Here is a 25,996-nt window from a genome sequence, read left to right as displayed (position 1 = left end):
TGCCGCTGCTTGTGTTTCCCTATTACCGCTGGTGTTTCCCTTGCGGCTGCTGTTTCCACTGCTGCTGCTGGTGTTTCCTCTGCTGCTGCTGCTTTTTCCCCTTTGCTGCTGGTGTTTCCCCTGTTACTGCTGGCATTTCCTCTGTTACTCTGTTGATTCCACTGCCACTGCTGGTGTTTCCCCTGCTGCTGCTGGTGATACTTCTGTTACTGCTGGTGTTTCCCTTGCTTCAGCTGTTGTTTCCCCGGCTGTTGCTGGTGTTTCCCCTGCTGCTGCTGGTGTTTCTCCTGTTACTGCTGTCGCTTCACCTGCTGCTGCTAGTGTCACCCCTGTTACAGCTGGTGTTTCCCCTGCCACTCCTGGCATTTCCCCTGTTACTGCTGGTGTTTCTCCTACTGCTGCTAGTGTTTCCCCTGCTGCTGCTTACGTTTCCCCTGTTACTGCTGGCGTTTCCCCTGCCGCTGCTCGCGTTTCCCTTGCTGCTGCTCATGTTTCCCCTGCCGCTGCTGGTGCTTCCCCTGCTGCTGCTGGCATTTCCCCTGTTACTGTCGGCATTTCCCCTGCTGCTGCTAGTGTTTCCCCTGCAGCTGCTGGCATTTCACCTGCTGCTGCTGGTGTTTCCCCTGCTGCTGATGGTGTTTCCTCTTTTACTGCTGATGCTTCCCCTGTTATTGCTGGTGTTTGCCTTGCTGCTGCTGGTGTTTCCCCTGCTGCTGCTGGTGTTTCCCCTGTTACTGCTGGTGTTTCCTCTGCCGCTGCTGGTGTTTCCCCTGATACTGCTGGCATTTCCCCTGTTCCTGCTGGTGTTTCCTCTGCTGCTGCTGGTTTTTCCCCTATTGCTGCTGGTGTTTCCCCTGTTACTGCGGGCGTTTCCCCTGTTACTCTGTTGTTTCCACTGCCACTGCTGGTGTTTTCCCTTCTGCTGGTGTTTCCCCTGCTGCTGATGGTGATACTCCTGTTATTGCTGGTGTTTCCCTTGCTTCAGCTGTTGTTTCCCCGGCTGTTGCTACTGTTTCTACTGCTGCTGCTGGTGTTTCTCCTGTCACTGCTGTCGCTTCCCCTGCCACTGCTGGCATTTCCCCTGTTACTGCTGGTGTTTCTCCTGCTGCTGCTAGTGTTTCCCCTGCTGCTGCTTTCGTTTCCCCTGTTACTGCTGGCGTTTCCCTGCTGCTGCTTTCGTTTCCCCTGTTACTGCTGGCGTTTCCCCTGCCACTGCTGGCGTTTCCCCTGTTACTTCTGGCGTTTCCCCTGCTGCTGCTAGTGTTGCCCCTGTTACAGCTGGTGTTTCCCCTGCCACTGCTGGCATTTCCCCTGTAACAGCTGGTGTTTCCCCTGCCATTACTGGTGTTTCCCCTGCTGCTGCAAGTGTTTCCCCTGTTATTCCCAGCATTTCCCCTGCTGCTGCTGACATTTCACCTGCTGCTGCTCGTGTTTCCCCTGCTGCTGCTGTTTCCTGTTACTGCTGGCGTTTCCCCTGCTGCTGGTATTTCCCTTACTGCTGCTGGCATTTATCCTGCTGCTGCTGGCATTTCCCCTGCTGCTGCTGATGCTTCCCCTGCCGCTGCTGGTGTTTCCCATACTGCTGCTGGCATTTATCCTGCTGCTGCTGGCATTTCCCCTGTTACTGCTTGCGTTTCCTCTGCTGCTGCTGGTGTTTCCTGTGCCGATGCTAGCATTTCCCCTGCTGCTGCTGATGTTTCCCCTGCAGCTGCTAGTGTTTCCCCTGTTACTGCTGGTGTTTCCGCTGTTACTGCTGGTGCTTCCCCTGCCACTGCTGGTGTTTCCCCTGTTATTGCGGGTTTTTCCCTTGCTACTGCTGGTGTTTCCCCTGCTGATGCTGGCGTTTCCCTGGTTGCTGCTAGTGTTTCCTCTGCCGCTGCTGGTATTTCACCTGTTACTGCTAGCGTTTCCCCTACCGCTGCTGGTGTTTTCACTGCTGCTGCTGGTGTTTCCCCTGCCACTGCTGGTGTTTCCCCTGTTATTGCTGGTGTTTCCCTTACTGCTGCTGGTGTTTCCACTGCTGCTGCTGGTGTTTGCCCTGCCGCTGCTGGTGTTTCCCTGTTACTGCTGGTGTTTCCCCTGCTGCTGCTGGTATTTGCCCTGCCGCTGCTTGTGTTTCCCTATTACCGCTGGTGTTTCCCTTGCGGCTGCTGTTTCCACTGCTGCTGCTGGTGTTTCCTCTGCTGCTGCTGCTTTTTCCCCTTTGCTGCTGGTGTTTCCCCTGTTACTGCTGGCATTTCCTCTGTTACTCTGTTGATTCCACTGCCACTGCTGGTGTTTCCCCTGCTGCTGCTGGTGATACTTCTGTTACTGCTGGTGTTTCCCTTGCTTCAGCTGTTGTTTCCCCGGCTGTTGCTGGTGTTTCCCCTGCTGCTGCTGGTGTTTCTCCTGTTACTGCTGTCGCTTCACCTGCTGCTGCTAGTGTCACCCCTGTTACAGCTGGTGTTTCCCCTGCCACTCCTGGCATTTCCCCTGTTACTGCTGGTGTTTCTCCTACTGCTGCTAGTGTTTCCCCTGCTGCTGCTTACGTTTCCCCTGTTACTGCTGGCGTTTCCCCTGCCGCTGCTCGCGTTTCCCTTGCTGCTGCTCATGTTTCCCCTGCCGCTGCTGGTGCTTCCCCTGCTGCTGCTGGCATTTCCCCTGTTACTGTCGGCATTTCCCCTGCTGCTGCTAGTGTTTCCCCTGCAGCTGCTGGCATTTCACCTGCTGCTGCTGGTGTTTCCCCTGCTGCTGATGGTGTTTCCTCTTTTACTGCTGATGCTTCCCCTGTTATTGCTGGTGTTTGCCTTGCTGCTGCTGGTGTTTCCCCTGCTGCTGCTGGTGTTTCCCCTGTTACTGCTGGTGTTTCCTCTGCCGCTGCTGGTGTTTCCCCTGATACTGCTGGCATTTCCCCTGTTCCTGCTGGTGTTTCCTCTGCTGCTGCTGGTTTTTCCCCTATTGCTGCTGGTGTTTCCCCTGTTACTGCGGGCGTTTCCCCTGTTACTCTGTTGTTTCCACTGCCACTGCTGGTGTTTTCCCTTCTGCTGGTGTTTCCCCTGCTGCTGATGGTGATACTCCTGTTATTGCTGGTGTTTCCCTTGCTTCAGCTGTTGTTTCCCCGGCTGTTGCTACTGTTTCTACTGCTGCTGCTGGTGTTTCTCCTGTCACTGCTGTCGCTTCCCCTGCCACTGCTGGCATTTCCCCTGTTACTGCTGGTGTTTCTCCTGCTGCTGCTAGTGTTTCCCCTGCTGCTGCTTTCGTTTCCCCTGTTACTGCTGGCGTTTCCCCTGCCACTGCTGGCGTTTCCCCTGTTACTGCTGGCGTTTCCCCTGCTGCTGCTAGTGTTGCCCCTGTTACAGCTGGTGTTTCCCCTGCCACTGCTGGCATTTCCCCTGTAACAGCTGGTGTTTCCCCTGCCATTACTGGTGTTTCCCCTGCTGCTGCAAGTGTTTCCCCTGTTATTCCCAGCATTTCCCCTGCTGCTGCTGACATTTCACCTGCTGCTGCTCGTGTTTCCCCTGCTGCTGCTGTTTCCTGTTACTGCTGGCGTTTCCCCTGCTGCTGGTATTTCCCTTACTGCTGCTGGCATTTATCCTGCTGCTGCTGGCATTTCCCCTGCTGCTGCTGATGCTTCCCCTGCCGCTGCTGGTGTTTCCCATACTGCTGCTGGCATTTATCCTGCTGCTGCTGGCATTTCCCCTGTTACTGCTTGCGTTTCCTCTGCTGCTGCTGGTGTTTCCTGTGCCGATGCTAGCATTTCCCCTGCTGCTGCTGATGTTTCCCCTGCAGCTGCTAGTGTTTCTCCTGCAGCTGCTGGTGTTTCCTCTGTTGCTGCTGGTGTTTCCCCTGCCATTGCTGGTGTTTCCCCTGTTACTGCTGGTGTTTCCGCTGTTACTGCTGGTGCTTCCCCTGCCACTGCTGGTGTTTCCCCTGTTATTGCGGGTTTTTCCCTTGCTGCTGCTGGTGTTTCCCCTGCTGATGCTGGCGTTTCCCTGGTTGCTGCTAGTGTTTCCCCTGTCGCTGCTGGTATTTCACCTGTTACTGCAGGCGTTTCCCCTACCGCTGCTGGTGTTTGCCCTGTTACTGCTGGTGTTTCCCCTGTTACTGCTGGTGTTTCCCCTGATACTGCTGGCATTTCCCCTGTTCCTGCTGGTGTTTCCTCTGCTGCTGCTGGTTTTTCCCCTATTGCTGCTGGTGTTTCCCCTGTTACTGCTGGCGTTTCCCCTGTTACTCTGTTGTTTCCATTGCAACTGCTGGTGTTTTCCTTTCTGCTGGTGTTTCCTCTGCTGCTGCTGGTGTTTCTCCTGTCACTGCTGTCGCTTCCCCTGCTGCTGCTGGCATTTCCTCTATTACTGCTGGTGTTTCCACTGCTGCTGCAAGTGTTTCCTCTGCTGCTGCTGGCTTTTCCCCTGTTACTGCTGGCGTTTCCCCTGCTGCTGCTGGCGTTTCCCCTGTTACTGCTGGCGTTTCCCCTGCTGCTGCTAGTGTTGCTCCTGTTACAGCTGGTGTTTCCCCTGCCGCCGCTGGCGTTTCCCCTGCCGCTGCTCGTGGTTCCCCTGTAACAGCTGGTGTTTCCCCTGCCATTACTGGTGTTTCCCCTGCCATTACTGGTGTTTCCCCTGCTGCTGCTGGTGTTTCCCCTGTTATTGCCAGCGTTTCCCCTGCTGCTGCTAGGGTTTCCCCTGCAGCTGCTGGCATTTCCCCTGCTGCTGCTGGTGTTTGCCCTGTTACTGCTGGTGTTTCCCCTGCCGCTGCTGGTGTTTCCCTTGCTGCTGCTGGTGTTTCCCCTGTTACTGCTGGTGTTTCCCCTACTGCTGCTGTTTCCCCTGTTACTGCTGTCGTTTCCCTTGTTACTGCTAGTGTTTCCCCTGCCGCTGCTGGTGTTTCCCCTATTACAGCTGGCGTTTCCCCTGTTACTGCTGGTGTTTGCCTTGCTGCTGGTGTTTCCCCTGCTGCTGCTGGTGTTTCCCCGGTTACTGCTTGCGTTTCCCCTGCCGCTGCTGGCGTTTCCCCTGCTGCTGCTCGGGTTTCCCCTGCTGCTGCTGGCGTTTCCCTTGTTACTGCCGCGTTTCCCCTGCTGCTGCTAGTGTTTCCCCTGCTGCTGCTGGCATTTCACCTGCTGCTGCTGGTGTTTCCCCTGCTGCTGCTGGTGTATCCGCTGTTAGTGCTGGTGTTTCCCGTGCTGCTGCTGGTGTTTCCCATGCTTTGTTGTTGTTTCCCCTGCTGCTGCTGGTGTTTCCCCTGTTACTGCTTGCGTTTCCTCTGCTGCTGCTAGTGTTTCCTGTGCCGATGCTGGCATTTTCCCTGCTGCTGCTGATGTTTCCCCTGCCGCTGCTCGTGTTTCCCCTGCCGCTGCTGGTGTTTCCCCTGCCACTGCTGGTGTTTCCCCTGCTACTGCTGGTGTTTCCCCTGCCACTGCTGGTGTTTCCCCTGTTACTGCTGGTGTTTCCCCTGCCACTGCTGGTGTTTCCCCTGTTACTGCTAGTGTTTCCCCTGTCACTGCTGGTGTTTCCTCTGTTACTGCTGGTGTTTCCCCTGCCATTGCTTGTGTTTCCCCTGTTACTGCTGGTGTTTCCCTTGCTGCTGTTGGTGTTTCCCCTGCAGCTGCTGGTGTTTCCCCTATTACTGCTGGTGTTTACCCTGCCGCTGCTGGTGTATCCCCAGTTACTGCTGTCGTTTTCACTACTGCTGCTGGTGTTTCCCCTGGTACTGCTGCTGTATCCGCTGTTAGTGCTGGTGTTTCCCTTGCCGCTGCTGGTGTTTCCCCTGTTACTGCTGCCAGTGTATCCCCTGCTGCTGCTGGTGTTTCCACTGCTGCTGCTGGTGTTTCCCCTGTTATTGCTGGTGTTTCCCTTGCTGCTGCTGGTGTTTCCACTGCTGCTGCTGGTGTTTCCCCTGTTACTGCTGCTGATTCCCTCGCTGCTGCTAGTGTTTCCCCTTCTGCTGCTGGCATTTCACCTGCTGCTGCTGGTGTTTCCCCTGCTGCTGCGGGTGTATCCGCTGTTAGTGTTGGTGTTTCCCTTGCTGCTGCTGGTGTTTCTCCTGTCACTGCTGTCGCTTCCCCTGCTGCTGCTGGCATTTCCTCTGTTACTGCTGGTGTTTCCACTGCTGCTGCTAGTGTTTCCCCTGCTGCTGCTGGCTTTTCCCCTGTTACTGCTGGCATTTCCCCTGCCGCTGCTGGCGTTTCCCCTGTTACTGCTGTCGCTTCCCCTGCTGCTGCTAGTGTTGCCCCTGTTACAGCTGGTGTTTACCCTGCCATTGCTGGCATTTCCCCTGTTACTGCTGGTGTTTCTCCTGCTGCTGCTAGTGTTTCCCCTGCTGCTGCTTGCGGTTCCCCTGTCACTGCTGGCGTTTCCCCTGCCGCTGCTGGCGTTTCCCCTGTTACTGCTGGCGTTTCCCCTGTTATTGCCAGCGTTTGCCCTGCTGCTGCTCGGGTTTCCCCTGCAGCTGCTGGCATTTCCCCTGCTGCTGCTGCTGTTTGCACTGTTACTGCTGGTGTTTCCCCTGCCGCTGCTGGTGTTTCCCCTGCTACTGCTGGTGTTTCCCCTGCCACTGCTGGTGTTTCCCCTGTTACTGCTAGTGTTTCCCCTGCCACTGCTGGTGTTTCCTCTGTTACTGCTGGTGTTTCCCCTGCCATTGCTTGTGTTTCCCCTGTTACTGCTGGTGTTTCCCTTGCTGCTGCTGGTGTTTCCCCTGCAGCTGCTGGTGTTTCCCCTATTACTGCTGGTGTTTACCCTGCCGCTGCTGGTGTATCCCCAGTTACTGCTGTCGTTTTCACTACTGCTGCTGGTGTTTCCCCTGGTACTGCTGCTGTATCCGCTGTTAGTGCTGGTGTTTCCCTTGCCGCTGCTGGTGTTTCCCCTGTTACTGCTGCCAGTGTTTCCCCTGCTGCTGCTGGTGTTTCCCTCGCTGCTGCTGGTGTTTCCACTGCTGCTGCTGGTGTTTCCCCTGTTACTGCTGCTGATTCCCCTGCCGCTGCTGGTGTTACCCCTGCCACTGCTGGTGTTTCCCCTGTTACTGCTGGTGTTTCCCCTGCCGCTGCTGGTGTTTCCTCTGTTACTGCTGGTGTTTCCTCAGTTACTGCTGGTGTTTCCCCTGCCACTGCTAGTGTTCCCCTGCTGCTGCTGGCGTTTCCCCTGCTGATGCTGGCGTTTCCCTTGTTGCTGCTAGTGTTTCCCCTGCTGCTGCTGGTATTTCACCTGTTACTGCTGGCGTTTCCCCTGCCGCTGCTGGTGTTTCCTCTGTTACTGCTGGTGTTTCTCCTGCTACTGCTGGTGTTTCCCCTTTTACTGCTGGTGCTTCCTCGGCCGCTGCTGGTGTTTCCCCTGCCGCTGCTGGTGTTTCCTCGCTGCTGCTGGTGCTTCCCGTGTTACTGCTGCTGTTGCCCCTACAGCTGCTGCTGTTTCCCCTGCTGCTGCTGGTGTTTCCCTTGTTACTGCTGGTGTTTCCCCTGCTGCTGCTGGTGTTTCCCCTGTTACTGCTCGTGTTTCCCGTGCTGCTGCTGGTGTTTCACCTGGTACTGCTTATGTTGCCCCTACCGCTGCTGGTGTTTCCCCTGCTGCTGCTGGTGATTCCCCTGTTACTGCTGGTTGTTCCCCTGCCGCTGCTGGTGTTTCCTCTGTTACTGCTGGTGTTTCCCCTGCCACTGCTGGTGTTTCCCCTGTTATTGATGGTGTTTCCCTTGCTGCTGCGGGTGTTTTCACTGCTGCTGCTGGTGTTTCCCCTGCCACTGCTGGTGTTTCCCCTGTTATTGCTGGTGTTTCCCTTACTGCTGCTGGTGTTTCCCTGTTACTGCTGGTGTTTCCCCTGCTGCTGCTGGTATTTGCCCTGCCGCTGTTTGTGTTTCCCTATTACTGCTGGTGTTTCCCTTGCTGCTGTTGTTTCCACTGCTGCTGCTGGTGTTTCCTCTGCTGCTTCTGCTTTTTCCCCTTTGCTGCTGGTGTTTCCCCTGTTACTGCTGGCATTTCCTCTGTTACTCTGTTGATTCCACTGCCACTGCTGGTGTTTCCCCTGCTGCTGCTGGTGATACTTCTGTTACTGCTGGTGTTTCCCTTGCTTCAGCTGTTGTTTCCCCGGCTGTTGCTGGTGTTTCCCCTGCTGCTGCTGGTGTTTCTCCTGTTACTGCTGTCGCTTCACCTGCTGCTGCTAGTGTCGCCCCTGTTACAGCTGGTGTTTCCCCTGCCACTCCTGGCATTTCCCCTGTTACTGCTGGTGTTTCTCCTACTGCTGCTAGTGTTTCCCCTGCTGCTGCTTGCGTTTCCCCTGTTACTGCTGGCGTTTCCCCTGCCGCTGCTCGCGTTTCCCTTGCTGCTGCTCATGTTTCCCCTGCCGCTGCTGGTGCTTCCCCTGCTGCTGCTGGCATTTCCCCTGTTACTGTCGGCGTTTCCCCTGCTGCTGCTAGTGTTTCCCCTGCAGCTGCTGGCATTTCACCTGCTGCTGCTGGTGTTTCCCCTGCTGCTGATGGTGCTTCCTCTTTTACTGCTGGTGCTTCCCCTGTTATTGCTGGTGTTTGCCTTGCTGCTGCTGGTGTTTCCCCTGCTGCTGCTGGTGTTTCCCCTGTTACTGCTGGTGTTTCCTCTGCTGCTGCTGGTTTTTCCCCTATTGCTGCTGGTGTTTCCCCTGTTACTGCAGGCGTTTCCCCTGTTACTCTGTTGTTTCCACTGCCACTGCTGGTGTTTTCCCTTCTGCTGGTGTTTCCCCTGCTGCTGATGGTGATACTCCTGTTATTGCTGGTGTTTCCCTTGCTTCAGCTGTTGTTTCCCCGGCTGTTGCTAGTGTAACCTCTGCTGCTGCTGGTGTTTCTCCTGTCACTGCTGTCGCTTCCCCTGCCACTGCTGGCATTTCCCCTGTTACTGCTGGTGTTTCTCCTGCTGCTGCTAGTGTTTCCCCTGCTGCTGCTTTCGTTTCCCCTGTTACTGCTGGCGTTTCCCCTGCCACTGCTGGCGTTTCCCCTGTTACTTCTGGCGTTTCCCCTGCTGCTGCTGGTGTTTCCCCTGTTACTGCTGTCGTTTCCCTTGTTACTGCTGGTGTTTCCCCTGCCGCTGCTGGTGTTGCCCCTATTACAGCTGGCGTTTCCCCTGTTACTGCTGGTGTTTGCCTTGCTGCTGGTGTTTCCCCTGCTGCTGCTGGTGTTTCCCCGGTTACTGCTTGCGTTTCCCCTGCCGCTGCTGGCGTTTCCCCTGCTGCTGCTCGGGTTTCCCCTGCTGCTGCTGGCGTTTCCCTTGTTACTGCCGCGTTTCCCCTGCTGCTGCTAGTGTTTCCCCTGCTGCTGCTGGCATTTCACCTGCTGCTGCTGGTGTTTCCCCTGCTGCTGCTGGTGTATCCGCTGTTAGTGCTGGTGTTTCCCTTGCTGCTGCTGGTGTTTCCCATGCTTTGTTGTTGTTTCCCCTGCTGCTGCTGGTGTTTCCCCTGTTACTGCTTGCGTTTCCTCTGCTGCTGCTAGTGTTTCCTGTGCCGATGCTGGCATTTTCCCTGCTGCTGCTGATGTTTCCCCTGCCGCTGCTCGTGTTTCCCCTGCCGCTGCTGGTGTTTCCCTTGCTGCTGCTGGTGTTTCCCCTGCTACTGCTGGTGTTTCCCCTGCTACTGCTGGTGTTTCCCCTGCCACTGCTGGTGTTTCCCCTGTTACTGCTGGTGTTTCCCCTGCCACTGCTGGTGTTTCCCCTGTTACTGCTAGTGTTTCCCCTGCCACTGCTGGTGTTTCCTCTGTTACTGCTGGTGTTTCCCCTGCCATTGCTTGTGTTTCCCCTGTTACTGCTGGTGTTTCCCTTGCTGCTGCTGGTGTTTCCCCTGCAGCTGCTGGTGTTTCCCCTATTACTGCTGGTGTTTACCCTGCCGCTGCTGGTGTATCCCCAGTTACTGCTGTCGTTTTCACTACTGCTGCTGGTGTTTCCCATGGTACTGCTGCTGTATCCGTTGTTAGTGCTGGTGTTTCCCTTGCCGCTGCTGGTGTTTCCCCTGTTACTGCTGCCAGTGTTTCCCCTGCTGCTGCTGGTGTTTCCCTCGCTGCTGCTGGTGTTTCCACTGCTGCTGCTGGTGTTACCCCTGTTATTGCTGGTGTTTCCCTCGCTGCTGCTGGTGTTTCCACTGCTGCTGCTGGTGTTTCTCCTGTTACTGCTGCTGATTCCCTCGCTGCTGCTAGTGTTTCCCCTGCTGCTGCTGGCATTTCACCTGCTGCTGCTGGTGTTTCCCCTGCTGCTGCTGGTGTATCCGCTGCTAGTGCTGGTGTTTCCCTTGCTGCTGCTGGTGTTTCCCATGCTTTGTTGTTGTTTCCCCTGCTGCTGCTGGTGTTTCCCCTGTTACTGCTTGCGTTTCCTCTGCTGCTGCTAGTGTTTCCTGTGCCGATGCTGGCATTTTCCCTGCTGCTGCTGATGTTTCCCCTGCCGCTGCTTGTGTTTCCCCTGCCGCTGCTGGTGTTTCCCTTGCAGCTGCTGGTGTTTCCCCTGCCACTGCTGGTGTTTCCCCTGCTACTGCTGGTGTTTCCCCTGCCACTGCTGGTGTTTCCCCTGTTACTGCTAGTGTTTCCCCTGCCACTGCTGGTGTTTCCTCTGTTACTGCTGGTGTTTCCCCTGCCATTGCTTGTGTTTCCCCTGTTACTGCTGGTGTTTCCCTTGCTGCTGCTGGTGTTTCCCCTGCAGCTGCTGGTGTTTCCCCTATTACTGCTGGTGTTTACCCTGCCGCTGCTGGTGTATCCCCAGTTACTGCTGTCGTTTTCACTACTGCTGCTGGTGTTTCCCCTGGTACTGCTGCTGTATCCGCTGTTAGTGCTGGTGTTTCCCTTGCCGCTGCTGGTGTTTCCCCTGTTACTGCTGCCAGTGTTTCCCCTGCTGCTGCTGGTGTTTCCCTCGCTGCTGCTGGTGTTTCCACTGCTGCTGCTGGTGTTTCCCCTGTTACTGCTGCTGATTCCCCTGCCGCTGCTGGTGTTACCCCTGCCACTGCTGGTGTTTCCCCTGTTACTGCTGGTGTTTCCCCTGCCGCTGCTGGTGTTTCCTCTGTTACTGCTGGTGTTTCCTCAGTTACTGCTGGTGTTTCCCCTGCCACTGCTAGTGTTCCCCTGCTGCTGCTGGCGTTTCCCCTGCTGATGCTGGCGTTTCCCTTGTTGCTGCTAGTGTTTCCCCTGCTGCTGCTGGTATTTCACCTGTTACTGCTGGCGTTTCCCCTGCCGCTGCTGGTGTTTCCTCTGTTACTGCTGGTGTTTCTCCTGCTACTGCTGGTGTTTCCCCTTTTACTGCTGGTGCTTCCTCGGCCGCTGCTGGTGTTTCCCCTGCCGCTGCTGGTGTTTCCTCGCTGCTGCTGGTGCTTCCCGTGTTACTGCTGCTGTTGCCCCTACAGCTGCTGCTGTTTCCCCTGCTGCTGCTGGTGTTTCCCTTGTTACTGCTGGTGTTTCCCCTGCTGCTGCTGGTGTTTCCCCTGTTACTGCTCGTGTTTCCCGTGCTGCTGCTGGTGTTTCACCTGGTACTGCTTATGTTGCCCCTACCGCTGCTGGTGTTTCCCCTGCTGCTGCTGGTGATTCCCCTGTTACTGCTGGTTGTTCCCCTGCCGCTGCTGGTGTTTCCTCTGTTACTGCTGGTGTTTCCCCTGCCACTGCTGGTGTTTCCCCTGTTATTGCTGGTGTTTCCCTTGCTGCTGCTGGTGTTTTCACTGCTGCTGCTGGTGTTTCCCCTGCCACTGCTGGTGTTTCCCCTGTTATTGCTGGTGTTTCCCTTACTGCTGCTGGTGTTTCCCTGTTACTGCTGGTGTTTCCCCTGCTGCTGCTGGTATTTGCCCTGCCGCTGTTTGTGTTTCCCTATTACTGCTGGTGTTTCCCTTGCTGCTGTTGTTTCCACTGCTGCTGCTGGTGTTTCCTCTGCTGCTTCTGCTTTTTCCCCTTTGCTGCTGGTGTTTCCCCTGTTACTGCTGGCATTTCCTCTGTTACTCTGTTGATTCCACTGCCACTGCTGGTGTTTCCCCTGCTGCTGCTGGTGATACTTCTGTTACTGCTGGTGTTTCCCTTGCTTCAGCTGTTGTTTCCCCACTGTTGCTGGTGTTTCCCCTGCTGCTGCTGGTGTTTCTCCTGTTACTGCTGTCGCTTCACCTGCTGCTGCTAGTGTCGCCCCTGTTACAGCTGGTGTTTCCCCTGCCACTCCTGGCATTTCCCCTGTTACTGCTGGTGTTTCTCCTACTGCTGCTAGTGTTTCCCCTGCTGCTGCTTGCGTTTCCCCTATTACTGCTGGCGTTTCCCCTGCCGCTGCTCGCGTTTCCCTTGCTGCTGCTCATGTTTCCCCTGCCGCTGCTGGTGCTTCCCCTGCTGCTGCTGGCATTTCCCCTGTTACTGTCGGCGTTTCCCCTGCTGCTGCTAGTGTTTCCCCTGCAGCTGCTGGCATTTCACCTGCTGCTGCTGGTGTTTCCCCTGCTGCTGATGGTGCTTCCTCTTTTACTGCTGGTGCTTCCCCTGTTATTGCTGGTGTTTGCCTTGCTGCTGCTGGTGTTTCCCCTGCTGCTGCTGGTGTTTCCCCTGTTACTGCTGGTGTTTCCTCTGCTGCTGCTGGTTTTTCCCCTATTGCTGCTGGTGTTTCCCCTGTTACTGCAGGCGTTTCCCCTGTTACTCTGTTGTTTCCACTGCCACTGCTGGTGTTTTCCCTTCTGCTGGTGTTTCCCCTGCTGCTGATGGTGATACTCCTGTTATTGCTGGTGTTTCCCTTGCTTCAGCTGTTGTTTCCCCGGCTGTTGCTAGTGTAACCTCTGCTGCTGCTGGTGTTTCTCCTGTCACTGCTGTCGCTTCCCCTGCCACTGCTGGCATTTCCCCTGTTACTGCTGGTGTATCTCCTGCTGCTGCTAGTGTTTCCCCTGCTGCTGCTTTCGTTTCCCCTGTTACTGCTGGCGTTTCCCCTGCCACTGCTGGCGTTTCCCCTGTTACTTCTGGCGTTTCCCCTGCTGCTGCTAGTGTTGCCCCTGTTACAGCTGGTGTTTCCCCTGCCACTGCTGGCATTTCCCCTGTAACAGCTGGTGTTTCCCCTGCCATTACTGGTGTTTCCCCTGCTGCTGCAAGTGTTTCCCCTGTTATTCCCAGCATTTCCCCTGCTGCTGCTGACATTTCACCTGCTGCTGCTCGTGTTTCCCCTGCTGCTGCTGTTTCCTGTTACTGCTGGCGTTTCCCCTGCTGCTGGTATTTCCCTTACTGCTGCTGGCATTTATCCTGCTGCTGCTGGCATTTCCCCTGCTGCTGCTGATGCTTCCCCTGCCGCTGCTGGTGTTTCCCATACTGCTGCTGGCATTTATCCTGCTGCTGCTGGCATTTCCCCTGTTACTGCTTGCGTTTCCTCTGCTGCTGCTGGTGTTTCCTGTGCCGATGCTAGCATTTCCCCTGCTGCTGCTGATGTTTCCCCTGCAGCTGCTAGTGTTTCTCCTGCAGCTGCTGGTGTTTCCTCTGTTGCTGCTGGTGTTTCCCCTGCCATTGCTGGTGTTTCCCCTGTTACTGCTGGTGTTTCCGCTGTTACTGCTGGTGCTTCCCCTGCCACTGCTGGTGTTTCCCCTGTTATTGCGGGTTTTTCCCTTGCTGCTGCTGGTGTTTCCCCTGCTGATGCTGGCGTTTCCCTGGTTGCTGCTAGTGTTTCCCCTGTCGCTGCTGGTATTTCACCTGTTACTGCAGGCGTTTCCCCTACCGCTGCTGGTGTTTGCCCTGTTACTGCTGGTGTTTCCCCTGTTACTGCTGGTGTTTCCCCTGATACTGCTGGCATTTCCCCTGTTCCTGCTGGTGTTTCCTCTGCTGCTGCTGGTTTTTCCCCTATTGCTGCTGGTGTTTCCCCTGTTACTGCTGGCGTTTCCCCTGTTACTCTGTTGTTTCCATTGCAACTGCTGGTGTTTTCCTTTCTGCTGGTGTTTCCTCTGCTGCTGCTGGTGTTTCTCCTGTCACTGCTGTCGCTTCCCCTGCTGCTGCTGGCATTTCCTCTATTACTGCTGGTGTTTCCACTGCTGCTGCAAGTGTTTCCTCTGCTGCTGCTGGCTTTTCCCCTGTTACTGCTGGCGTTTCCCCTGCTGCTGCTGGCGTTTCCCCTGTTACTGCTGGCGTTTCCCCTGCTGCTGCTAGTGTTGCTCCTGTTACAGCTGGTGTTTCCCCTGCCGCCGCTGGCGTTTCCCCTGCCGCTGCTCGTGGTTCCCCTGTAACAGCTGGTGTTTCCCCTGCCATTACTGGTGTTTCCCCTGCCATTACTGGTGTTTCCCCTGCTGCTGCTGGTGTTTCCCCTGTTATTGCCAGCGTTTCCCCTGCTGCTGCTAGGGTTTCCCCTGCAGCTGCTGGCATTTCCCCTGCTGCTGCTGGTGTTTGCCCTGTTACTGCTGGTGTTTCCCCTGCCGCTGCTGGTGTTTCCCTTGCTGCTGCTGGTGTTTCCCCTGTTACTGCTGGTGTTTCCCCTACTGCTGCTGTTTCCCCTGTTACTGCTGTCGTTTCCCTTGTTACTGCTAGTGTTTCCCCTGCCGCTGCTGGTGTTTCCCCTATTACAGCTGGCGTTTCCCCTGTTACTGCTGGTGTTTGCCTTGCTGCTGGTGTTTCCCCTGCTGCTGCTGGTGTTTCCCCGGTTACTGCTTGCGTTTCCCCTGCCGCTGCTGGCGTTTCCCCTGCTGCTGCTCGGGTTTCCCCTGCTGCTGCTGGCGTTTCCCTTGTTACTGCCGCGTTTCCCCTGCTGCTGCTAGTGTTTCCCCTGCTGCTGCTGGCATTTCACCTGCTGCTGCTGGTGTTTCCCCTGCTGCTGCTGGTGTATCCGCTGTTAGTGCTGGTGTTTCCCTTGCTGCTGCTGGTGTTTCCCATGCTTTGTTGTTGTTTCCCCTGCTGCTGCTGGTGTTTCCCCTGTTACTGCTTGCGTTTCCTCTGCTGCTGCTAGTGTTTCCTGTGCCGATGCTGGCATTTTCCCTGCTGCTGCTGTTTCCCCTGCCGCTGCTCGTGTTTCCCCTGCCGCTGCTGGTGTTTCCCTTGCTGCTGCTGGTGTTTCCCCTGCCACTGCTGGTGTTTCCCCTGCTACTGCTGGTGTTTCCCCTGCCACTGCTGGTGTTTCCCCTGTTACTGCTGGTGTTTCCCCTGCCACTGCTGGTGTTTCCTCTGTTACTGCTGGTGTTTCCCCTGCCATCGCTTGTGTTTCCCCTGTTACTGCTGGTGTTTCCCTTGCTGCTGTTGGTGTTTCCCCTGCAGCTGCTGGTGTTTCCCCTATTACTGCTGGTGTTTACCCTGCCGCTGCTGGTGTATCCCCAGTTACTGCTGTCGTTTTCACTACTGCTGCTGGTGTTTCCCCTGGTACTGCTGCTGTATCCGCTGTTAGTGCTGGTGTTTCCCTTGCCGCTGCTGGTGTTTCCCCTGTTACTGCTGCCAGTGTATCCCCTGCTGCTGCTGGTGTTTCCCTCGCTGCTGCTGGTGTTTCCACTGCTGCTGCTGGTGTTTCCCCTGTTATTGCTGGTGTTTCCCTCGCTGCTGCTGGTGTTTCCACTGCTGCTGCTGGTGTTTCCCCTGTTACTGCTGGTGTTTCCCCTGCCACTGCTGGTGTTTCCCCTGTTATTGCTGGTGTTTCCCTTTCTGCTGCTGGTGTTTCTCTTGTTACTGCTGTTGTTTCCATTGCCGCTGCTGGTGTTTGCCCTGCCGCTGCTTGTGTTTCCCTATTACTGCTGGTGTTTCCCTTGCTGCTGCTGTTTCCACTGCTGCTGCTGGTGTTTCCTCTGCTGCTGCAGGTGTTTCCCTTGCCGCTGCTCGTGTTTCCCCTGCTGCTGCTGGTGTTTCCCCTTTCACTGATGGTGTTGCCCCTACCGCGGCTGGCTATTCCCGTGCTACTGCTGGTGCTTCCCTTGCTGCTAGTGTTTCCTCTGCCGCTGCTGGCATTTCCCCAGTTACTGCTGGCTATTCTCCTGCTGCTGCTAGTGTTTCCCCTGCTGCTGCTGGCGTTTCCCCTGCTGCTGCATGTGTTGCCCCTGCCGCTGCTGGTGTTTCCCCTGTAACAGCTGGTGTTTCCCCTGCTGTTACTGTTGTTTCCCCTGCTGCTGCTGGCGTTTCCCCTGTTACTGCCGGCGTTTCCCCTGCCGCTGCTGGTGTATCCCGGCCGCTGCTGGTGTTTCCCGTGTTACTGTTGGTGTTGCCCCTGCTGCTGATGGTGTTTCCTCTGTTACTGCTGGCGTTTCCCCTGTTACTGCTGGTGTTTCCCCTGCTGCTGCTAGTGTTGCCCCTGTTACAGCTGGTGTTTCCCCTGCCACTGCTGGCATTTCCCCTGTAACAGCTGGTGTTTCCCCTGCTGCTGCAAGTGTTTCCCCTGTTATTCCCAGCATTTCCCCTGCTGCCGCTGACATTTCACCTGCTGCTGCTCGTGTTTCCCCTGCTGCTGCTGTTTCCTGTTACTGCTGGCGTTTCCCCTGCTGCTGGTATTTCCCTTACTGCTGCTGGCATTTATCCTGCTGCTGCTGGCATTTCCCCTGCTGCTGCTGATGCTTCCCCTGCCGCTGCTGGTGTTTCCCATACTGCTGCTGGCATTTATCCTGCTGTTGCTGGCATTTCCCCTGTTACTGCTGGCGTTTCCACTGCCGCCGCTGGCGTTTCCCCTGCCGCTGCTCGTGGTTCCCCTGTAACAGCTGGCGTTTCCCCTGCCATTACTGGTGTTTCCCCTGCCATTACCGGTGTTTACCCTGCTGCTGCTGGCATTTCCCCTGTTATTGCCAGTGTTTCCCCTGCTGCTGCTAGGGATTCCCCTGCAGCTGCTGGCATTTCCCCTGCTGCTGCTGGTGTTTGCCCTGTTACTGCTGGTGTTTCCCCTGCCGCTGCTGGTGTTTCCCTTGCTGCTGCTGGTGTTTCCCCTGTTACTGCTGGTGTTTCCCCTGCTGCTGCTGGTGTTTCCCCTGTTACTGCTGTCGTTTCCCTTGTTACTGCTGGTGTTTCCCCTGCCGCTGCTGGTGTTGCCCCTATTACAGCTGGCGTTTCCCCTGTTACTGCTGGTGTTTGCCTTGCTGCTGGTGTTTCCCCTGCTGCTGCTGGTGTTTCCCCGGTTACTGCTTGCGTTTCCCCTGCCGCTGCTGGCGTTTCCCCTGCTGCTGCTCGGGTTTCCCCTGCTGCTGCTGGCGTTTCCCTTGTTACTGCCGCGTTTCCCCTGCTGCTGCTAGTGTTTCCCCTGCTGCTGCTGGCATTTCACCTGCTGCTGCTGGTGTTTCCCCTGCTGCTGCTGGTGTATCCGCTGTTAGTGCTGGTGTTTCCCTTGCTGCTGCTGGTGTTTCCCATGCTTTGTTGTTGTTTCCCCTGCTGCTGCTGGTGTTTCCCCTGTTACTGCTTGCGTTTCCTCTGCTGCTGCTAGTGTTTCCTGTGCCGATGCTGGCATTTTCCCTGCTGCTGCTGATGTTTCCCCTGCCGCTGCTCGTGTTTCCCCTGCCGCTGCTGGTGTTTCCCTTGCTGCTGCTGGTGTTTCCCCTGCTACTGCTGGTGTTTCCCCTGCTACTGCTGGTGTTTCCCCTGCCACTGCTGGTGTTTCCCCTGTTACTGCTGGTGTTTCCCCTGCCACTGCTGGTGTTTCCCCTGTTACTGCTAGTGTTTCCCCTGCCACTGCTGGTGTTTCCTCTGTTACTGCTGGTGTTTCCCCTGCCATTGCTTGTGTTTCCCCTGTTACTGCTGGTGTTTCCCTTGCTGCTGCTGGTGTTTCCCCTGCAGCTGCTGGTGTTTCCCCTATTACTGCTGGTGTTTACCCTGCCGCTGCTGGTGTATCCCCAGTTACTGCTGTCGTTTTCACTACTGCTGCTGGTGTTTCCCATGGTACTGCTGCTGTATCCGTTGTTAGTGCTGGTGTTTCCCTTGCCGCTGCTGGTGTTTCCCCTGTTACTGCTGCCAGTGTTTCCCCTGCTGCTGCTGGTGTTTCCCTCGCTGCTGCTGGTGTTTCCACTGCTGCTGCTGGTGTTACCCCTGTTATTGCTGGTGTTTCCCTCGCTGCTGCTGGTGTTTCCACTGCTGCTGCTGGTGTTTCTCCTGTTACTGCTGCTGATTCCCTCGCTGCTGCTAGTGTTTCCCCTGCTGCTGCTGGCATTTCACCTGCTGCTGCTGGTGTTTCCCCTGCTGCTGCTGGTGTATCCGCTGCTAGTGCTGGTGTTTCCCTTGCTGCTGCTGGTGTTTCCCATGCTTTGTTGTTGTTTCCCCTGCTGCTGCTGGTGTTTCCCCTGTTACTGCTTGCGTTTCCTCTGCTGCTGCTAGTGTTTCCTGTGCCGATGCTGGCATTTTCCCTGCTGCTGCTGATGTTTCCCCTGCCGCTGCTTGTGTTTCCCCTGCCGCTGCTGGTGTTTCCCTTGCAGCTGCTGGTGTTTCCCCTGCCACTGCTGGTGTTTCCCCTGCTACTGCTGGTGTTTCCCCTGCCACTGCTGGTGTTTCCCCTGTTACTGCTAGTGTTTCCCCTGCCACTGCTGGTGTTTCCTCTGTTACTGCTGGTGTTTCCCCTGCCATTGCTTGTGTTTCCCCTGTTACTGCTGGTGTTTCCCTTGCTGCTGCTGGTGTTTCCCCTGCAGCTGCTGGTGTTTCCCCTATTACTGCTGGTGTTTACCCTGCCGCTGCTGGTGTATCCCCAGTTACTGCTGTCGTTTTCACTACTGCTGCTGGTGTTTCCCCTGGTACTGCTGCTGTATCCGCTGTTAGTGCTGGTGTTTCCCTTGCCGCTGCTGGTGTTTCCCCTGTTACTGCTGCCAGTGTTTCCCCTGCTGCTGCTGGTGTTTCCCTCGCTGCTGCTGGTGTTTCCACTGCTGCTGCTGGTGTTTCCCCTGTTACTGCTGCTGATTCCCCTGCCGCTGCTGGTGTTACCCCTGCCACTGCTGGTGTTTCCCCTGTTACTGCTGGTGTTTCCCCTGCCGCTGCTGGTGTTTCCTCTGTTACTGCTGGTGTTTCCTCAGTTACTGCTGGTGTTTCCCCTGCCACTGCTAGTGTTCCCCTGCTGCTGCTGGCGTTTCCCCTGCTGATGCTGGCGTTTCCCTTGTTGCTGCTAGTGTTTCCCCTGCTGCTGCTGGTATTTCACCTGTTACTGCTGGCGTTTCCCCTGCCGCTGCTGGTGTTTCCTCTGTTACTGCTGGTGTTTCTCCTGCTACTGCTGGTGTTTCCCCTTTTACTGCTGGTGCTTCCTCGGCCGCTGCTGGTGTTTCCCCTGCCGCTGCTGGTGTTTCCTCGCTGCTGCTGGTGCTTCCCGTGTTACTGCTGCTGTTGCCCCTACAGCTGCTGCTGTTTCCCCTGCTGCTGCTGGTGTTTCCCTTGTTACTGCTGGTGTTTCCCCTGCTGCTGCTGGTGTTTCCCCTGTTACTGCTCGTGTTTCCCGTGCTGCTGCTGGTGTTTCACCTGGTACTGCTTATGTTGCCCCTACCGCTGCTGGTGTTTCCCCTGCTGCTGCTGGTGATTCCCCTGTTACTGCTGGTTTTTCCCCTGCCGCTGCTGGTGTTTCCTCTGTTACTGCTGGTGTTTCCCCTGCCACTGCTGGTGTTTCCCCTGTTATTGCTGGTGTTTCCCTTGCTGCTGCTGGTGTTTTCACTGCTGCTGCTGGTGTTTCCCCTGCCACTGCTGGTGTTTCCCCTGTTATTGCTCGTGTTTCCCTTACTGCTGCTGGTGTTTCCCTGTTACTGCTGGTGTTTCCCCTGCTGCTGCTGGTATTTGCCCTGCCGCTGTTTGTGTTTCCCTATTACTGCTGGTGTTTCCCTTGCTGCTGTTGTTTCCACTGCTGCTGCTGGTGTTTCCTCTGCTGCTTCTGCTTTTTCCCCTTTGCTGCTGGTGTTTCCCCTGTTACTGCTGGCATTTCCTCTGTTACTCTGTTGATTCCACTGCCACTGCTGGTGTTTCCCCTGCTGCTGCTGGTGGTACTTCTGTTACTGCTGGTGTTTCCCTTGCTTCAGCTGTTGTTTCCCCGGCTGTTGCTGGTGTTTCCCCTGCTGCTGCTGGTGTTTCTCCTGTTACTGCTGTCGCTTCACCTGCTGCTGCTAGTGTCGCCCCTGTTACAGCTGGTGTTTCCCCTGCCACTCCTGGCATTTCCCCTGTTACTGCTGGTGTTTCTCCTACTGCTGCTAGTGTTTCCCCTGCTGCTGCTTGCGTTTCCCCTGTTACTGCTGGCGTTTCCCCTGCCGCTGCTCGCGTTTCCCTTGCTGCTGCTCATGTTTCCCCTGCCGCTGCTGGTGCTTCCCCTGCTGCTGCTGGCATTTCCCCTGTTACTGTCGGCGTTTCCCCTGCTGCTGCTAGTGTTTCCCCTGCAGCTGCTGGCATTTCACCTGCTGCTGCTGGTGTTTCCCCTGCTGCTGATGGTGCTTCCTCTTTTACTGCTGGTGCTTCCCCTGTTATTGCTGGTGTTTGCCTTGCTGCTGCTGGTGTTTCCCCTGCTGCTGCTGGTGTTTCCCCTGTTACTGCTGGTGTTTCCTCTGCTGCTGCTGGTTTTTCCCCTATTGCTGCTGGTGTTTCCCCTGTTACTGCAGGCGTTTCCCCTGTTACTCTGTTGTTTCCACTGCCACTGCTGGTGTTTTCCCTTCTGCTGGTGTTTCCCCTGCTGCTGATGGTGATACTCCTGTTATTGCTGGTGTTTCCCTTGCTTCAGCTGTTGTTTCCCCGGCTGTTGCTAGTGTAACCTCTGCTGCTGCTGGTGTTTCTCCTGTCACTGCTGTCGCTTCCCCTGCCACTGCTGGCATTTCCCCTGTTACTGCTGGTGTTTCTCCTGCTGCTGCTAGTGTTTCCCCTGCTGCTGCTTTCGTTTCCCCTGTTACTGCTGGCGTTTCCCCTGCCACTGCTGGCGTTTCCCCTGTTACTTCTGGCGTTTCCCCTGCTGCTGCTGGTGTTTGCCCTGTTACTGCTGGTGTTTCCCCTGCCGCTGCTGGTGTTTCCCTTGCTGCTGCTGGTGTTTCCCCTGTTACTGCTGGTGTTTCCCCTGCTGCTGCTGGTGTTTCCCCTGTTACTGCTGTCGTTTCCCTTGTTACTGCTGGTGTTTCCCCTGCCGCTGCTGGTGTTGCCCCTATTACAGCTGGCGTTTCCCCTGTTACTGCTGGTGTTTGCCTTGCTGCTGGTGTTTCCCCTGCTGCTGCTGGTGTTTCCCCGGTTACTGCTTGCGTTTCCCCTGCCGCTGCTGGCGTTTCCCCTGCTGCTGCTCGGGTTTCCCCTGCTGCTGCTGGCGTTTCCCTTGTTACTGCCGCGTTTCCCCTGCTGCTGCTAGTGTTTCCCCTGCTGCTGCTGGCATTTCACCTGCTGCTGCTGGTGTTTCCCCTGCTGCTGCTGGTGTATCCGCTGTTAGTGCTGGTGTTTCCCTTGCTGCTGCTGGTGTTTCCCATGCTTTGTTGTTGTTTCCCCTGCTGCTGCTGGTGTTTCCCCTGTTACTGCTTGCGTTTCCCCTGCTGCTGCTAGTGTTTCCCCTGCTGCTGCTGGCATTTCACCTGCTGCTGCTGGTGTTTCCCCTGCTGCTGCTGGTGTATCCGCTGTTAGTGCTGGTGTTTCCCTTGCTGCTGCTGGTGTTTCCCATGCTTTGTTGTTGTTTCCCCTGCTGCTGCTGGTGTTTCCCCTGTTACTGCTTGCGTTTCCTCTGCTGCTGCTAGTGTTTCCTGTGCCGATGCTGGCATTTTCCCTGCTGCTGCTGATGTTTCCCCTGCCGCTGCTCGTGTTTCCCCTGCCGCTGCTGGTGTTTCCCTTGCTGCTGCTGGTGTTTCCCCTGCTACTGCTGGTGTTTCCCCTGCTACTGCTGGTGTTTCCCCTGCCACTGCTGGTGTTTCCCCTGTTACTGCTGGTGTTTCCCCTGCCACTGCTGGTGTTTCCCCTGTTACTGCTAGTGTTTCCCCTGCCACTGCTGGTGTTTCCTCTGTTACTGCTGGTGTTTCCCCTGCCATTGCTTGTGTTTCCCCTGTTACTGCTGGTGTTTCCCTTGCTGCTGCTGGTGTTTCCCCTGCAGCTGCTGGTGTTTCCCCTATTACTGCTGGTGTTTACCCTGCCGCTGCTGGTGTATCCCCAGTTACTGCTGTCGTTTTCACTACTGCTGCTGGTGTTTCCCATGGTACTGCTGCTGTATCCGTTGTTAGTGCTGGTGTTTCCCTTGCCGCTGCTGGTGTTTCCCCTGTTACTGCTGCCAGTGTTTCCCCTGCTGCTGCTGGTGTTTCCCTCGCTGCTGCTGGTGTTTCCACTGCTGCTGCTGGTGTTACCCCTGTTATTGCTGGTGTTTCCCTCGCTGCTGCTGGTGTTTCCACTGCTGCTGCTGGTGTTTCTCCTGTTACTGCTGCTGATTCCCTCGCGGCTGCTAGTGTTTCCCCTGCTGCTGCTGGCATTTCACCTGCTGCTGCTGGTGTTTCCCCTGCTGCTGCTGGTGTATCCGCTGCTAGTGCTGGTGTTTCCCTTGCTGCTGCTGGTGTTTCCCATGCTTTGTTGTTGTTTCCCCTGCTGCTGCTGGTGTTTCCCCTGTTACTGCTTGCGTTTCCTCTGCTGCTGCTAGTGTTTCCTGTGCCGATGCTGGCATTTTCCCTGCTGCTGCTGATGTTTCCCCTGCCGCTGCTTGTGTTTCCCCTGCCGCTGCTGGTGTTTCCCTTGCAGCTGCTGGTGTTTCCCCTGCCACTGCTGGTGTTTCCCCTGCTACTGCTGGTGTTTCCCCTGCCACTGCTGGTGTTTCCCCTGTTACTGCTAGTGTTTCCCCTGCCACTGCTGGTGTTTCCTCTGTTACTGCTGGTGTTTCCCCTGCCATTGCTTGTGTTTCCCCTGTTACTGCTGGTGTTTCCCTTGCTGCTGCTGGTGTTTCCCCTGCAGCTGCTGGTGTTTCCCCTATTACTGCTGGTGTTTACCCTGCCGCTGCTGGTGTATCCCCAGTTACTGCTGTCGTTTTCACTACTGCTGCTGGTGTTTCCCCTGGTACTGCTGCTGTATCCGCTGTTAGTGCTGGTGTTTCCCTTGCCGCTGCTGGTGTTTCCCCTGTTACTGCTGCCAGTGTTTCCCCTGCTGCTGCTGGTGTTTCCCTCGCTGCTGCTGGTGTTTCCACTGCTGCTGCTGGTGTTTCCCCTGTTACTGCTGCTGATTCCCCTGCCGCTGCTGGTGTTACCCCTGCCACTGCTGGTGTTTCCCCTGTTACTGCTGGTGTTTCCCCTGCCGCTGCTGGTGTTTCCTCTGTTACTGCTGGTGTTTCCTCAGTTACTGCTGGTGTTTCCCCTGCCACTGCTAGTGTTCCCCTGCTGCTGCTGGCGTTTCCCCTGCTGATGCTGGCGTTTCCCTTGTTGCTGCTAGTGTTTCCCCTGCTGCTGCTGGTATTTCACCTGTTACTGCTGGCGTTTCCCCTGCCGCTGCTGGTGTTTCCTCTGTTACTGCTGGTGTTTCTCCTGCTACTGCTGGTGTTTCCCCTTTTACTGCTGGTGCTTCCTCGGCCGCTGCTGGTGTTTCCCCTGCCGCTGCTGGTGTTTCCTCGCTGCTGCTGGTGCTTCCCGTGTTACTGCTGCTGTTGCCCCTACAGCTGCTGCTGTTTCCCCTGCTGCTGCTGGTGTTTCCCTTGTTACTGCTGGTGTTTCCCCTGCTGCTGCTGGTGTTTCCCCTGTTACTGCTCGTGTTTCCCGTGCTGCTGCTGGTGTTTCACCTGGTACTGCTTATGTTGCCCCTACCGCTGCTGGTGTTTCCCCTGCTGCTGCTGGTGATTCCCCTGTTACTGCTGGTTGTTCCCCTGCCGCTGCTGGTGTTTCCTCTGTTACTGCTGGTGTTTCCCCTGCCACTGCTGGTGTTTCCCCTGTTATTGCTGGTGTTTCCCTTGCTGCTGCTGGTGTTTTCACTGCTGCTGCTGGTGTTTCCCCTGCCACTGCTGGTGTTTCCCCTGTTATTGCTGGTGTTTCCCTTACTGCTGCTGGTGTTTCCCTGTTACTGCTGGTGTTTCCCCTGCTGCTGCTGGTATTTGCCCTGCCGCTGTTTGTGTTTCCCTATTACTGCTGGTGTTTCCCTTGCTGCTGTTGTTTCCACTGCTGCTGCTGGTGTTTCCTCTGCTGCTTCTGCTTTTTCCCCTTTGCTGCTGGTGTTTCCCCTGTTACTGCTGGCATTTCCTCTGTTACTCTGTTGATTCCACTGCCACTGCTGGTGTTTCCCCTGCTGCTGCTGGTGATACTTCTGTTACTGCTGGTGTTTCCCTTGCTTCAGCTGTTGTTTCCCCACTGTTGCTGGTGTTTCCCCTGCTGCTGCTGGTGTTTCTCCTGTTACTGCTGTCGCTTCACCTGCTGCTGCTAGTGTCGCCCCTGTTACAGCTGGTGTTTCCCCTGCCACTCCTGGCATTTCCCCTGTTACTGCTGCTGTTTCTCCTACTGCTGCTAGTGTTTCCCCTGCTGCTGCTTGCGTTTCCCCTATTACTGCTGGCGTTTCCCCTGCCGCTGCTCGCGTTTCCCTTGCTGCTGCTCATGTTTCCCCTGCCGCTGCTGGTGCTTCCCCTGCTGCTGCTGGCATTTCCCCTGTTACTGTCGGCGTTTCCCCTGCTGCTGCTAGTGTTTCCCCTGCAGCTGCTGGCATTTCACCTGCTGCTGCTGGTGTTTCCCCTGCTGCTGATGGTGCTTCCTCTTTTACTGCTGGTGCTTCCCCTGTTATTGCTGGTGTTTGCCTTGCTGCTGCTGGTGTTTCCCCTGCTGCTGCTGGTGTTTCCCCTGTTACTGCTGGTGTTTCCTCTGCTGCTGCTGGTTTTTCCCCTATTGCTGCTGGTGTTTCCCCTGTTACTGCAGGCGTTTCCCCTGTTACTCTGTTGTTTCCACTGCCACTGCTGGTGTTTTCCCTTCTGCTGGTGTTTCCCCTGCTGCTGATGGTGATACTCCTGTTATTGCTGGTGTTTCCCTTGCTTCAGCTGTTGTTTCCCCGGCTGTTGCTAGTGTAACCTCTGCTGCTGCTGGTGTTTCTCCTGTCACTGCTGTCGCTTCCCCTGCCACTGCTGGCATTTCCCCTGTTACTGCTGGTGTTTCTCCTGCTGCTGCTAGTGTTTCCCCTGCTGCTGCTTTCGTTTCCCCTGTTACTGCTGGCGTTTCCTGCCACTGGCGTTTCCCCTGCTGGCGTTTCCCCTGCTGCTGCTAGTGTTGCCCCTGTTACAGCTGGTGTTTCCCCTGCCACTGCTGGCATTTCCCCTGTAACAGCTGGTGTTTCCCCTGCCATTACTGGTGTTTCCCCTGCTGCTGCAAGTGTTTCCCCTGTTATTCCCAGCATTTCCCCTGCTGCTGCTGACATTTCACCTGCTGCTGCTCGTGTTTCCCCTGCTGCTGCTGTTTCCTGTTACTGCTGGCGTTTCCCCTGCTGCTGGTATTTCCCTTACTGCTGCTGGCATTTATCCTGCTGCTGCTGGCATTTCCCCTGCTGCTGCTGATGCTTCCCCTGCCGCTGCTGGTGTTTCCCATACTGCTGCTGGCATTTATCCTGCTGCTGCTGGCATTTCCCCTGTTACTGCTTGCGTTTCCTCTGCTGCTGCTGGTGTTTCCTGTGCCGATGCTAGCATTTCCCCTGCTGCTGCTGATGTTTCCCCTGCAGCTGCTAGTGTTTCCCCTGTTACTGCTGGTGTTTCCGCTGTTACTGCTGGTGCTTCCCCTGCCACTGCTGGTGTTTCCCCTGTTATTGCGGGTTTTTCCCTTGCTACTGCTGGTGTTTCCCCTGCTGATGCTGGCGTTTCCCTGGTTGCTGCTAGTGTTTCCTCTGCCGCTGCTGGTATTTCACCTGTTACTGCTAGCGTTTCCCCTACCGCTGCTGGTGTTTTCACTGCTGCTGCTGGTGTTTCCCCTGCCACTGCTGGTGTTTCCCCTGTTATTGCTGGTGTTTCCCTTACTGCTGCTGGTGTTTCCACTGCTGCTGCTGGTGTTTGCCCTGCCGCTGCTGGTGTTTCCCTGTTACTGCTGGTGTTTCCCCTGCTGCTGCTGGTATTTGCCCTGCCGCTGCTTGTGTTTCCCTATTACCGCTGGTGTTTCCCTTGCGGCTGCTGTTTCCACTGCTGCTGCTGGTGTTTCCTCTGCTGCTGCTGCTTTTTCCCCTTTGCTGCTGGTGTTTCCCCTGTTACTGCTGGCATTTCCTCTGTTACTCTGTTGATTCCACTGCCACTGCTGGTGTTTCCCCTGCTGCTGCTGG

The sequence above is a fragment of the Carcharodon carcharias genome, chromosome 2 (assembly GCF_017639515.1).
Source record: "Carcharodon carcharias isolate sCarCar2 chromosome 2, sCarCar2.pri, whole genome shotgun sequence".
Taxonomy (NCBI): domain Eukaryota; kingdom Metazoa; phylum Chordata; class Chondrichthyes; order Lamniformes; family Lamnidae; genus Carcharodon; species Carcharodon carcharias.
Note: the sequence above shows the minus strand (reverse complement) of the source record.